Consider the following 12466-nt stretch of genomic DNA (forward strand, 5'->3'; position numbering starts at 1 on the left):
GGGGGGGGGGTGAAGGGGAAAGTAGGAGAATGAATCATGTAACCATGTTAAAAATGAATATTAATAAATGTTTAAACTTAAAAAAAAAGTATATATGAGAAATGTACTGGAGGGAATGGAAAAGACACAAGAAGCCTGGAAAGGACGGACACCTGTGCACTCACTCACATTAAGGCCAGCCTCCACCTCGAATACTTGCTATTTGAGGCAAGTGGCCTCAAATAAGTCATTTAGTTTCCTTGGGTCTCGGTTTCCTCCTCTGTAAATAGGTGGATGGCCTCTGAAGCCCATTCCAGCTACATATTTGTGATCCTATAAGTAGGAATTCCAAGGTATAACAAAAAGAAGGTTGAATTTACAGTCAGAGCATCTGAATTCAAATTCTGGCTATGTCACTTATTTAGAACCTTTATGATCTTGGGCAAGTCACTACCCTTTAATTTTCCCACCTCTAAAATGAGAGATTTGATTCCTCTAAGGCCCCTTCCATTCCACTAAATCTATAATTCTATGATTCCTCTGCCCCAGACCAGACAGGTGTCTCAGGTGGCTGTATGGTAGGGTTCTAGGTTAGGAGTCAGTGAGTGTGGAGAGAATCCTGGCTCAGCCATTCACTACAAGCGAAACATTGGCCAAATCTCTTCCCTTCTGTAGGCCTCAGTTTCTTCATCTGTAAAACGAGAGGGTTGAACTAGATCATCTTTAAAGTCCCCTTCAATTTGAGATCCCGTAATCCTAGAACAAGAACAAACCTCACCCACTTCACTGCGGTGCAAAGATACTGACTTTGGCCTTTCCAAGAGCCAATGCCAGGGGCTTCCCGACTCTTGCAGATCCTGCCTATCAATCTGGCCCTAGTGAGGGGCTATATCTCTGGGTCCAAGAAAAAGCACATGCCTGGGGGATTCTGGTTGGGAGGGAGCTGAATCTAGGATCTGTGACCCTGGTTTTTACATTTTTGATAACTATTTCAATAGTTTCCTTTGTAATCCTCTATATTTTATGTATTAATTTTAAAATATTACATATTTTAAAACATTGTTCTGGAAAAGGGTCCTTGGGCTTTCCCAGACTGCCAAGGAGCCCCAAACACTAAAAGGACGATGAACCCGTCCCTGAGTCAGGTAGTGAATTTTTTTATCATAGTAACTCAAAGATTGGCAGCTAGGTGGTGCAGTAGATAGGGTGCTAAGTCTGAAATCAGAAGACAAGTTCAAATCTAGCCTGAGACACTTACTAGCCTGTTTATTTCAGTTTCCTCATCTGTCAAATGAGCTAGAGAAGGAAATGGCAAACCACTCCAGTATCTTTGCCAAAAAAAATTCCAAATAAGGTAAAAAAGAATCTGATATGATTGAAGCAACAGAATAATAAGAAAAAAAACTCAAAAGATTATCTACTAAAGTCAGAAGGGGCTTCACGTTCATGGAGGTATTACCTCCACCAAAGAAAGCACAAATTCTAGAGTTATTGATAAAAGTTTTTTTGGAAAAATTAGATTTTCCCTCTCCTCCCCCTCCAGCCAAGTAGAAAACCCACTGCCTCTGGAGGCAACCCATCCCATTTGGGGAGAGCTCTCATCATTGGAAAGTTCTTCCCACCATCCAGCCTCAGTTTACTTCTCTGCAGCTTCTACCCATTGCTCCTTGTTCTGGACTTCGGCACCCAACAAAACTTTGGCTTTAACACCAATAGAATGGCTGCCTTTATTCTAGATGGCACTCTTCCAATATTTGCAGGGCCCCCTTGAATCTTCTTTCCTCCACATTAAGCATCCCCAGTTCCCTTAATCTCAAGAACCAACGTCATCCTCATTTCCTTCATCTCCAGTTTATCACTTCCATTCCTAAAATATGATGCTCAGAAACAAGTACAGCATTCCAAATGTCTGACAGGGCTATGGAAATATCTCATCAGTCATGGACACTGTGTCTCTCTTAAGATTGCAGAAGAACGCATTCATTTTCCTGGTTTTCATGTCATTCTGTTGACTCCTAATGAGTTTGTGGTCTATTAAAATCATCAGATTTTTTTCAGATAAATTCCTATCTAAATCTGCCTCTCACATCTGGAATAGAAAAAAGTTTGTTGCTTTAAAAAAATGTTTATTGCTTGACATCAACAACATGATGCTCAATTTAGTCCTATTAAATTTCATCTTATTAGTATCAGAATTGACCCAAAGTTCTAATCTTTGTCACTGGTTACTCTCATGGACAAGAGAGAGTTGGATGGCTTTAACACCAGTAGAAAGGCTGGCTGAAGGGGCAGCTGGATAGCTCAGTGGATTGAGAGCCAGGCCTAGAGACGGGAGGTCCTAGGTTCAAAGCCAGCCTCAGACACTTCCCAGCTGTGTGACCCTGAGCAAGTCACTTGACCCCCATGACCCACCCTTACCACTCTTCCACCTAGAAGCCAATACACAGAAGTTAAGGTTAAAAAAAAAAGAAGAAAGAAAGGCTGGCTGAGAAAGAACTTATTAATGGTCCAATGTCCACTTGAAAAGAGGTCTTTAGTGGAGTGCTTCAAGGATCTTTGCTTGGCCCTTAGACAATATCAATGACTTTATAAAGGCACTGATTTGCAGATGACACAAAGCTAACAAGGATAGCTGGCACCCTGCAGGGCCACCAAAGGATCCAAAAAAGATCTCTCTGTCCCCTCAAGAAGCAAGATGAGATCAGCAGTCCAAACAGCAGAGTTAGTTTTAGAAAGGAGAAGCCCTTCTTCTTAGAGACTGCAGGGAAAGATGGGAAAATGGATTTAGCCTGGGATATTTCGAGGGGGAAATGAGCAGAGATGATGAGGAAGCCTGCCATATGGAATCAAGAATTTAGCAGCTGTAAGTCCAGATTGGGGTGGAGGAGAGGGAGAAAGCTCCAGGGGGGGAAGACAAGAGGAAAAGATGCAGAATAAGAATGACAGAGAACAGGCCAGAAATGGGACAGTGAGGAATAAATATCAGGACTGATGGTCCAGAGTTACCCTCTTATGGGTATGTGCTCTTGTAGTCTGGAAACAACCTTGGATATGGAAGAGAGCTAGGCTAACTCAGGGTTGGGGATCCTGCCCTTGTTCTGTTTTGGTTTGGGGGGGGGGGAGTTGACAAGAATCAATCTAAGTAAAACTGGAGTCACTTGCAAAGGAAGCCAGCAAGGGCAAGGAGGCGCAGGTGGCCAGGAGAGATAAACTGGACCATGGAGAGCTCCCGATTCTGACTGGTGGCCACCTCCCTGCCTTGGCTACCACCAGCACTGAGGGGCTTGGGTGTTCTCTAGTCTGTTCAATCCAACCAGCATTTATGAAGTACCTAGTATGTGTAGTGCCTAGAATTAGCACTTGCTAGCAGTGAGACACTGAGCAAGGTGATGGGGAGGTAGCCCCTGCCTGGGCTGCAGGCTTGCTTTGAGGAAGGAAACTTTCCTCAGGCTGTAAAGCTCACCATATAAAGGGAATAGAATTAGTAATAAGCTCTTTGGCTTAGTTCAGCCCAGCCTAGGTAGGATAAGAGACTCAGAGCTGGAAGGGACCCCAGGGTCTACTCTGGCCTACCCTGATCATTCTACAGAGAAGCAAATGACTTGTCCTGGGTCCTATGGGGAAGAGACATCAAACGCTGAGGGTGAGCCTGAGGTTCTCCATCTTGAATCACTGCCCGCCTCCACAGCAGATCCCTGCCTCAGCTTTGAGACACATCTGACAAGCTCTCAGACTCGAACCAAACCTGCCAGCTCCTCAGGGTCATTCCTTTCTCTGCCCTGTCCCTGAACCACTTTAATCCCAGGATTTTGTGCTGGAAGGGGACTTGGAGCTCTCTTGTCTGGTCCTCTACTTTTTCTTTTTAATTTTAAACCCTTAACTTCTGTGTATTGACTTATAGGTGGAAGAGTGGTAAGGGTAGGCAATGGGGGTCAAGTGACTTGCCCAGGGTCACACAGCTGGGAAGTGTCTGAGGCCGGATTTGAACCTAGGACCTCCCGTCTCCAGGCCTGGCTCTCAATCCACTGAGCTACCCAGCTGCCCCCGGGTCCTCTACTTTTACAGAAGAAAGTGTCTACCTGAAAACCACTGGGCCAGCTAGTTAGGGGCACGTTCCCAGATGTCACATCTGCTTCTTTCTCCCTTTCTCTGGCTCTGCCAATCCATTAAGACAATGCCTAGAAGAATTTCCTTATCTCAAACTCTTCCTTTCTGCCTTTTGGGATGTCCCATTGTTCTTCTAGCCTCAGAAGCCAGGCTTGCCACCTGCCCAGGTCCTCAGGTCAAAAAGAACTATTTGCTTAGACATTTCTTGGGGCAGGAATATGAGAGAGACAGTTCTTTTCAGCCTTGCCTCTCCCCCTTTCCTCAACCCCAAGAGGCCCAGAGAGGAGATTGTCTCTTCAGGGAAAAGCCATATTTCTATTGAATTGAAAAAGTGAAAGGAAAGGTTGAGAGAAGAACTTAAGAGAAAGGGAATTCCCATGGACTGGCTTTCCTCTGACGGAAGAGGGATTGGCATCTGGAACTAGACAAGATAAGAAATGGGTCTAGCTGTGTGACCCTGGGCAAGTCACTTGATCACCATTGCCTACCCTGACCACTCTTCTGCCTTGGAGCCAGTACACAGTATTGACTCCAAGATGGAAGGTGAGGATTTTTAAAAAAGAAAAAAAAGAAAGAAATGGGTCTAGATGAGGTTTGGAAGGAGGGAAGCAATAGGTGGGAGGTCAGAAAAAAGTAATCAATAGCTCCAAGTATGTAATCCTTTAATGTTCGCACCACAAGAGCACGGGTTGAAGGACCTGGGGTTGGTTAGTCTGGAGAAAAGGAAACTCAAGGAGATGGTACCTTCAGCTTCAATTATGAGAAGGGTCATTCCTGTGGAAGAGAGCTGAGCCCTGCCCCAGGCAGCAAAAGCAGGAGCAAGGAGGGAAAGTTACAAAAGGAGTAGATTTGGGCTTGATGTCTGCAAAAACTTCCAATTAGAGCTGTCCCAAAGTGGCTGGGCTGTCCTAGGAAGGAGTGAACTTCCCGATCTGGGAAGTCTTCAAAGAAAAGCAGGAGAGACTCTGATCAGGAAGGTTCATTCTTAATCTGGTAAAAATGGGAGTGAGTACCTCTGAGGTTCTGCTAGCTCTGAGTTTGGGGGGATGCACAGTGCCTTCCTTGCCACAGCCCTGGAATGTAGCTCAAGTGTTACCAGGATCAGAGATAGAGTGACTTGCCAAGGGTCACTTAATTAATATAAGGGTCAGGATTGCTCTCAGACATCCTCCTTCTTCCCAGGATATTGAGATGAAATAAAAGAATTAATGATTGAAGGAATGATTCTTTAAAGCATTCATTAAATGCTTGCACTGTGCTATGTGCTGGAGACACAAATGGAAAAGGTAAGACAGTCCTTCTTCTAAAGGGACTCACATTCTAACTGGAAGAAACAATGCATAGAAGAGGGTTCAGGTGCATGGGTGGCTAAAAAGGTATGGAAATCCTGAGGATGCAACAGCCAAGCAAATGGCAAGCTGGAGTGAGGAATAGAAGCCTGTTCAGGGCAGGGACTCTTGCATTATTTCCTTTGTTTGCCTGAAGCCTATTTCATCCGGCACCTAGTAGATGCTTCTTTAAATGTGGATTGATTGATTGAAGGAAGAGTGCTCTATTTCTCCAGGAAGAAAAGGCATTAAAGACTAAGACAAACACCCTGAGCAAAGTCTGGAAGGAGACACCAGGCAGAAACACGGTACCTGAAGTCAAGGAGGTGAAGAAACTTGCTCTAGGTCCCCTTGCGGCCCCCCAACAATTCTGGTCAGACATATTCTATGAGGACCTCCTTCTCACCACTAACTGCCCTCTCGACTAGACCAGCCAGTTGTGGATTGTGAAAAAATTCCTTATTTACCCTCCTAAGGAGTATAGACTCACCTCCATCCAAAGCAGGCAGCAAAAATGCACTGAGCACCTCCTGTGTGTAAGAACACTGTGCCAGGTGCTCTGGGACTCCCTCATCCATCCTACACTTCCTCAAGATCTCTAACACTGGCCAAAGTCATGAGGAAAATGAAGAGCATCATGGGTATAAATGAGAAAACAGGGAGGTGGCTTATGCATCAGCCTAGCTCTTGGAACCATGATGTTGGGAGCCTAACACCTCTGACTACCAGAATTCCGTGACTTTTCCCCCAAGGAAGGGCTGAGAAAGTGTCATCAAAGATGCCACCGTGGCTGCCTTTAGGGGTGTGACCTCACCACTGGCCTGCTCCCCACAGAATACCATACCTGAATGCCTCTGACAATCCATCGTGCAGAGAGCCACCAGACTGTCCAAGGGACACATGTAACTCCATGAGGTCAAACAGAGGTGTGCAGGAAATGCCAGCCAGAGCCCAGGCTCACCCTCGAATTCTTGATGCTCCAGGCCACACAAAGAGCTCTCAGTTTGCCTTCTACTACCTTTGCCCCTGTTTCCAACAGTATACCTTCTCTAGAAGAATGACTAATATTTATATATATAGCACTTTAAGGCTCGCAAAGCACTTTACAAATAATCTCATTTCATCCTGTCAGCTGTGCCACCCTGGGAAAGTGATTTAATTTCTGTCTTGCCTCAGTTTCCTTGTCTCTAGAATGGGGATAATAATAGCACCCACCTCCCAGAGTTGGGAGAATCAAATGATGTAATAGTTGTAAAGCACTTAGCACAGTTCCTGGCTCCTAGTAAGAGCTCTGTAAATATTTAAATGTTGCCTATTCTTTTTTGAAAGGATTCTGCTAGAAACAGTCCTGTGGACTATTGTACAAACTGATCCAACAACCACTTCTTCTAACCGAATACATCAGCAGGCTCGCTGAAAGCATCATCAGGACAACTCTTCAAACATACAATACTAGAGAGAGAGAGAGAGAGAGAGAGAGAGAGAGAGAGAGAGACACCATGGACCTCTTCCTATTGGCACATGGCCTTGGTCTCCTCTCCAATGTCTCTGTCTCTTTTAAAAGGCTTTTCTCTTTCTCTTTTCTTCTTTTAAAAAACCCTGGCCTTCCATCTTAGAATCCATACCATACATTAGTTCCAAGGTAGAAGAGTGATAAGGGATAAGTAATGAAGGTTAAGTGACTTACCCAGGGCCACACAGCTAGGAAGTGTCTGAAATCAGATTTAAACCCAGGACCTCCCATTTCTAGACCCAACTCTCTATTCACTGAACCACATAACTTCCCCCTTAAAAAGCTTTTCTTTCCATGTGAATTAGGGAGGACAAATGACAAGGGAACATCTAACTGTATTATCGTATTTTCAGTTAAGACTTTTATTACTTCATTATTTTTATTAAAACTTTTCTTAGCAATTTAGTGGGAAATCATATGTTTCATAAGAGGAATTCAATGTAGTATTGCTGGGATCAGAGGGTCTGGATTCAAATAACATTCTTGTCAAATACCAGATATCTTGGTATTAGAGTGACCTTGGACAAGCCCCTTATCCCTTCTGAGATCTGGTTTCCATATCTGTAAAACGGTAGGGATCAGATGAAGTCAACGATTGCAAGGTCCCCTCCAAGAGCCAAGAACTGGACTTATTTTGAGAGAACAGGATTAAGGCTGGACCCTTTACCCAGCTTTTAACACAAGAGAACTCTTGCTGGGAATAGAAGGGGGCCAGGAAAGGTTCTAGAGAATCCCTCCCCCCACGCTGCCTGCTAGAGAAGGTGCTGCTTGTCCAGGGTGGACATCGGCAGTGGTCTGGAGACTCGTCCATCACTCTGGGGGGATGAGCTGTTGGAATAGCTCCACCGTGACCCAAGGTCCGCTTGAGACGGCTCCGAGTCCTGGGGAAGCTAAAATCCTGTGATGGAAGGATCATGGCGTTCCTTCTGGGAGCCTGGGGAAACCTCAAGGGCCACAATGGCCCCTGAAGGCCAAGCGCCTTGCTCTTCTTCCTCCTTGCTTGGGCAACTGCCACACATACACGATAACGGCAGCGATGGGGGCTAGGCTAGGAGGATGGCCGCCAATGAATGGCCTGTCCCGACGGGGGCTCTTGTTATCTGGAGTCATGAGGAGCTGCAAGGCCATGAGAGGGAAGTAGCTGGCTCCCTAGAAAGACACAGAGAAGTTCAGAAGCCAGGAAGGAGCATTTGCAAAGGGCCCTGATGGCCTGGACTTGGCACCGGACTCGGCTAAGTAAACTTCAGTTCCTCCTCTGCAAAGTGATGGAGTTTGAACTAAGTGTGCCTCAAAGGCCCCAACAGATTAACTCTGGGCCTGATAGAAACCCCCAGTAGAAGGGGAGATGAATGTCCCCCAAGGGAGCAGGCCGGGGGGGCAGGCCGGGGGAGCAGGCCGGGGGAGGGGCCGGCCCTTGCTTATCTTGCCGTGGCTTGGCTTCCTGTCAGAAGACGGCCGTAGGTGCCAGCACATTCAGAACCCTTGTGCTGCCCACGCTCCCCTTAGCTAGAAACAGAAGCCGAAAGGGCCCAGGAGTGGCTCCGCTGCCAAAGAGGACCTCGGCACCAGAGGGTGGAAGAGCCCTCTCCTGGCCAGATGGAACAACGAGCGAGCCTGGGTCCGTGGCTGCTCCATCTCTTGCTCCTCTTTTTCCTTCCTTCCTTCATCCATCCAGAATTTATGAAGCACCACCAGGACTTGAGGATTCAAAAATGGGACAGAGCCTGCCCCCGGGGCCTTGCATTCCACTGGGAGAAGGGGGATGGGGGAGTCCACATCCCTAAAACATTGTCTTTTTTTTTTTTTAAACTCTTACCTTCCATCTTGGAATTAATACTGTGTATTGGTTCCAAGGCACAAGAGCGGTAAGGGCTGGGCCATGGAGGTCAAGTGACTTGCCCAGGGTCATACAACTGGGAAGTGTCTGAGGCCAGATTTGAACCCAGGTTCTCCCGTCTCTGGACCTGGCTCGCAATCCACTGAGCCACCCAGCTGCCCCAAAACATTGTCATTTTTGCTAAGAACTTGACCTACAGAGGATAACAATTTTAGATCTGGAAGGCTCTTTAAAAATTATTGAATCTAGGGGGCAGCTGGATAGCTCAGTGAATTGAGACCCAGCCCTAGAGACAGGAGGTCCTGGGTTCAAATCTGGCCTCAGACACTTCCCAGTTGGGTGACCCTGGGCAAGTCACTTGACCCCCATTGCCTACCCTTAGCACTCTTCTGCCTTGGAGCCAATACACAGTATTGACTCCAAGACGGAAGGTGAGGGTTTAAAAAAAAATTATTGAATCTAAGATCGCCATCTTACAAATAAGGAAACTGAGGACCATGGCATGGAAGTGGCTTCTCCAGGCATTTCCCCCAACTAGAAAGTGCCTGAAACAGGATTTGAACCCAGCTCCTCCTCCACAGCTGGTGTTCTGTCCACTACACTAGGGATGTCAAGCTCAAATAGAGACATACCAGGATCCCTGTGGGCCTCACAGTGACTTTAAAAACCCCAGATTCACACTATTTGTGTTTCATGTCTGTTCGGTTTTTTAAAGTCTTTCCGAAGTACATTTTCATCTGGTCCAGTGCTCTTGGAGGGTCACTACATCATCCTGCCTTTTAGTGGGTCATTTGGGGGCTCACAACCATCCGGGGGGGGGGGCTTAAAGACATTCTTATCCTCATTGGCTAAAGCTGGAGCTGGAGCTCCCAGCCATTGGCGACTTGTACTGGTCCATGGCCACAAGTGCTTCCCACTCTGGATTCATCCCCTTCCCCTCCGCTAGTTCCCTTCTCTCACAGCTGGAGCTGCCTTCTCCCTCCTGCCAGGTGAGATTCCTATACACAGCTCAGGAATTGCGCCTCCAATCAGGGCTGAGGCCAGGAGGAGGGTAAGAAGACTGGGGGACAGTCCTCCCTCTAAGTGGGGCTAGAAGCCCTGAGCTTTCCACTGAACTGGATGGAGCACCAGACTTGGAGTCAAGGGTCCCGGGTTCAAATCTCAGCTCTGCTAGATTCTGTGATCTTGGTCTAGTCTGTGAAAATTAGCGGTAGCTTAGCTTAGAGACATAAAAAATGGAGTGAATCAAGAAAGATTCGCAGGTTTAGGGAGAGAGAGGTCAGAAGAACCAAAGGCATGAACCAACAAACCTACTAAGTGAGGAGGGGGGTCTTGTTAGGGATTGTGACTAATTCTATGATCTGATCATTGTCCCAGGTGCAGGAATTCCCTCTGCCTAAGCACATTGATGTCTTCGCTGCAATTCAAAGCTTTCAAGAGTTCTCTGGAGCACAAAGAGGTAAAGGGAGTCACTGGAGATCATGTAAACACCTCAGAGCCAGAGCTAGAAGCCACCTTCCTGATTCTGAGCCCAGAATTCCACCCACTGCTTCCCAACTATTATTTTATACATTATTCTAAAGCCATTCATTATTTATTTTCATTGCGTTATTCCTTTCTCCTGGCTCTATATTCTATTACACTGCCTTCTTCTTACTATTGTTGTTATTTTTTAAATTTTCTTTTCTAGATTACGTGTTGATGAAATTTTCAACAATCATTTTCTGACATTTTGCAATCCATGTTCTTTCCCTCCCTTCCACCCTTCTTATCATCCCTAGACAGCAGGTCATATGAAATAGGCTGTACAAATTTCCATGGTAATCATGTTGAGAAAGAAAATATATATCACTTACGCTAGAAAAAATTCATAGAAGAAATAAAATGAAGAAGAATGTGCTTCAGTCTGCATTCAGGCTCTGCCCATTCCTTCTGTGGTGGTGGAAAGACTTTTTCATGAGTCCCTTGTCCAGGCTCCATGCATTGGTGATGATAGTTGAGTCATTCACAGTTGATCATCACACTTTATTGCTATTAACATGTACATAATTCTCCAGGTTCTGCTCGCTTCTCTTTTCATCCGTTTATGTAAGTTTTTCCAGGTTTTCTCGTGACCATCTTGTTTATCATTTCTTATGGAACATTTCTCATGGAACCATCATATACCACAGCTTATTCAGCCATTCCCCAGTTGATGGACATCCCCTCAGGTTCTAGTTCTTGGCCACCACAGAAAAAGCTACTATAAATATTTTGTATAGGTAGGTCCTTTTTCCCTATCTTTGTTCTCTTTGGGATACAGACCTAGTCGTGGTATTTCTGGGTCAAAGGGTATGCCCAATTTGATGGCCCTTTGGGCATGCTCCAAATTGCTTTCTAAAATGTTTTTTTTTCAATTCACAGTTCTACCAACAGATTATGAGTGTTCCGATTTTTCCACATCCCATCCAATATTTATCATTTTCCTTTTTAATCATATTAGCCAATCTGATAGGTGTAAGGTGGTACGTCAGAGTTGTTTTATTATAATTTTCTCTAGTTACTACTGGTCTGGAGCATTTTTTCATAGAACTAAAAAGTTTTAATTTCTTCATCCGAGAACTGCCTGTTCAAATTCATTAACCATTTGTCAATTGGGGAACAGCTTATAGTCTTATGAATCTAATTCGGTTCTCTCTATAGTTGAAAAAAATGAGGTCTTTGTCAGAGATATTTGCTATAAAAAATGTTTCCCATTCTGAGGGATTTATGGAAAAGAACACCACCCACATTCAGAGGAAGAACTACAGGAGTGGAAACAGAAGAAAAACAACTGCTTGAACACATGGGTTGAGGCGGACATGATTGGGGATGTAGACTTGAAACTACCACATCAATGCAATGATCAACAATTTGGAAATAGGTCTTGATCAATGACACGTGTTAAAACCAGTGGAAATGCGCATCAGCCATGGGGGTTGCGGGGAACTCAGGGGGTGAAGGGAAAAGTAAGAGCATGAGCCATGTAACCATGTTAACTTTTCTAAAAAATAAATATTAATAAATGTTTAAAAAATGTTTCCCAGTTTGTTGTTTTCCTTCTAATCTTGGTTGCATTGGTTTTGTTTGTGCAAAAACTTTTAAATTTAATACAATCAAAATTACTTGTTTGGTTTCTGCAGCATTCTTAGAGAGCCAAGCCTGATCATTTTACTGGTTACTATTTAGACAGTGCAGAGCTGAGGTGAAATGTAAAATTCCTAATTAGACAAATTGTAAACTACTTCATACTTTGATGAGATTTATGTACCCACTTCTCAACAGATTTTAAAAGTAGTCATAAGTGAATAAGCCATTCATTGATCTGATTTTTTTAAATAAAGAGGAAAACCAAATTACTATCAAAAATGAAAAGATGACTCTACCACCAATACAGATGAAAGCAATTGTTAGGAGTTATTTTGCCTAATCACATGCCAATAAATCTGATAATTAAGTAAAATGGATATTTACAAAAACATACATTGTCCAGAATAACAGAAGAAATGGAATATTTAAATAACTCAAACTTAGAAAAAGAAATTTATCAAAGTCATAAATGAACTCCCTGAGGAAAAAAATCTCCATGATCAGAGAATTCTACCAAACATTTAAAGAACAATTAATTCTAATATTGGCATGGGCATTGTACCCCCAAAACTATTAGAAATGTTTCAGGCAAAC

The sequence above is a fragment of the Gracilinanus agilis genome, chromosome 2 (genome assembly GCF_016433145.1).
Source record: "Gracilinanus agilis isolate LMUSP501 chromosome 2, AgileGrace, whole genome shotgun sequence".
In the NCBI taxonomy this organism is placed as follows: Eukaryota; Metazoa; Chordata; class Mammalia; order Didelphimorphia; family Didelphidae; genus Gracilinanus; species Gracilinanus agilis.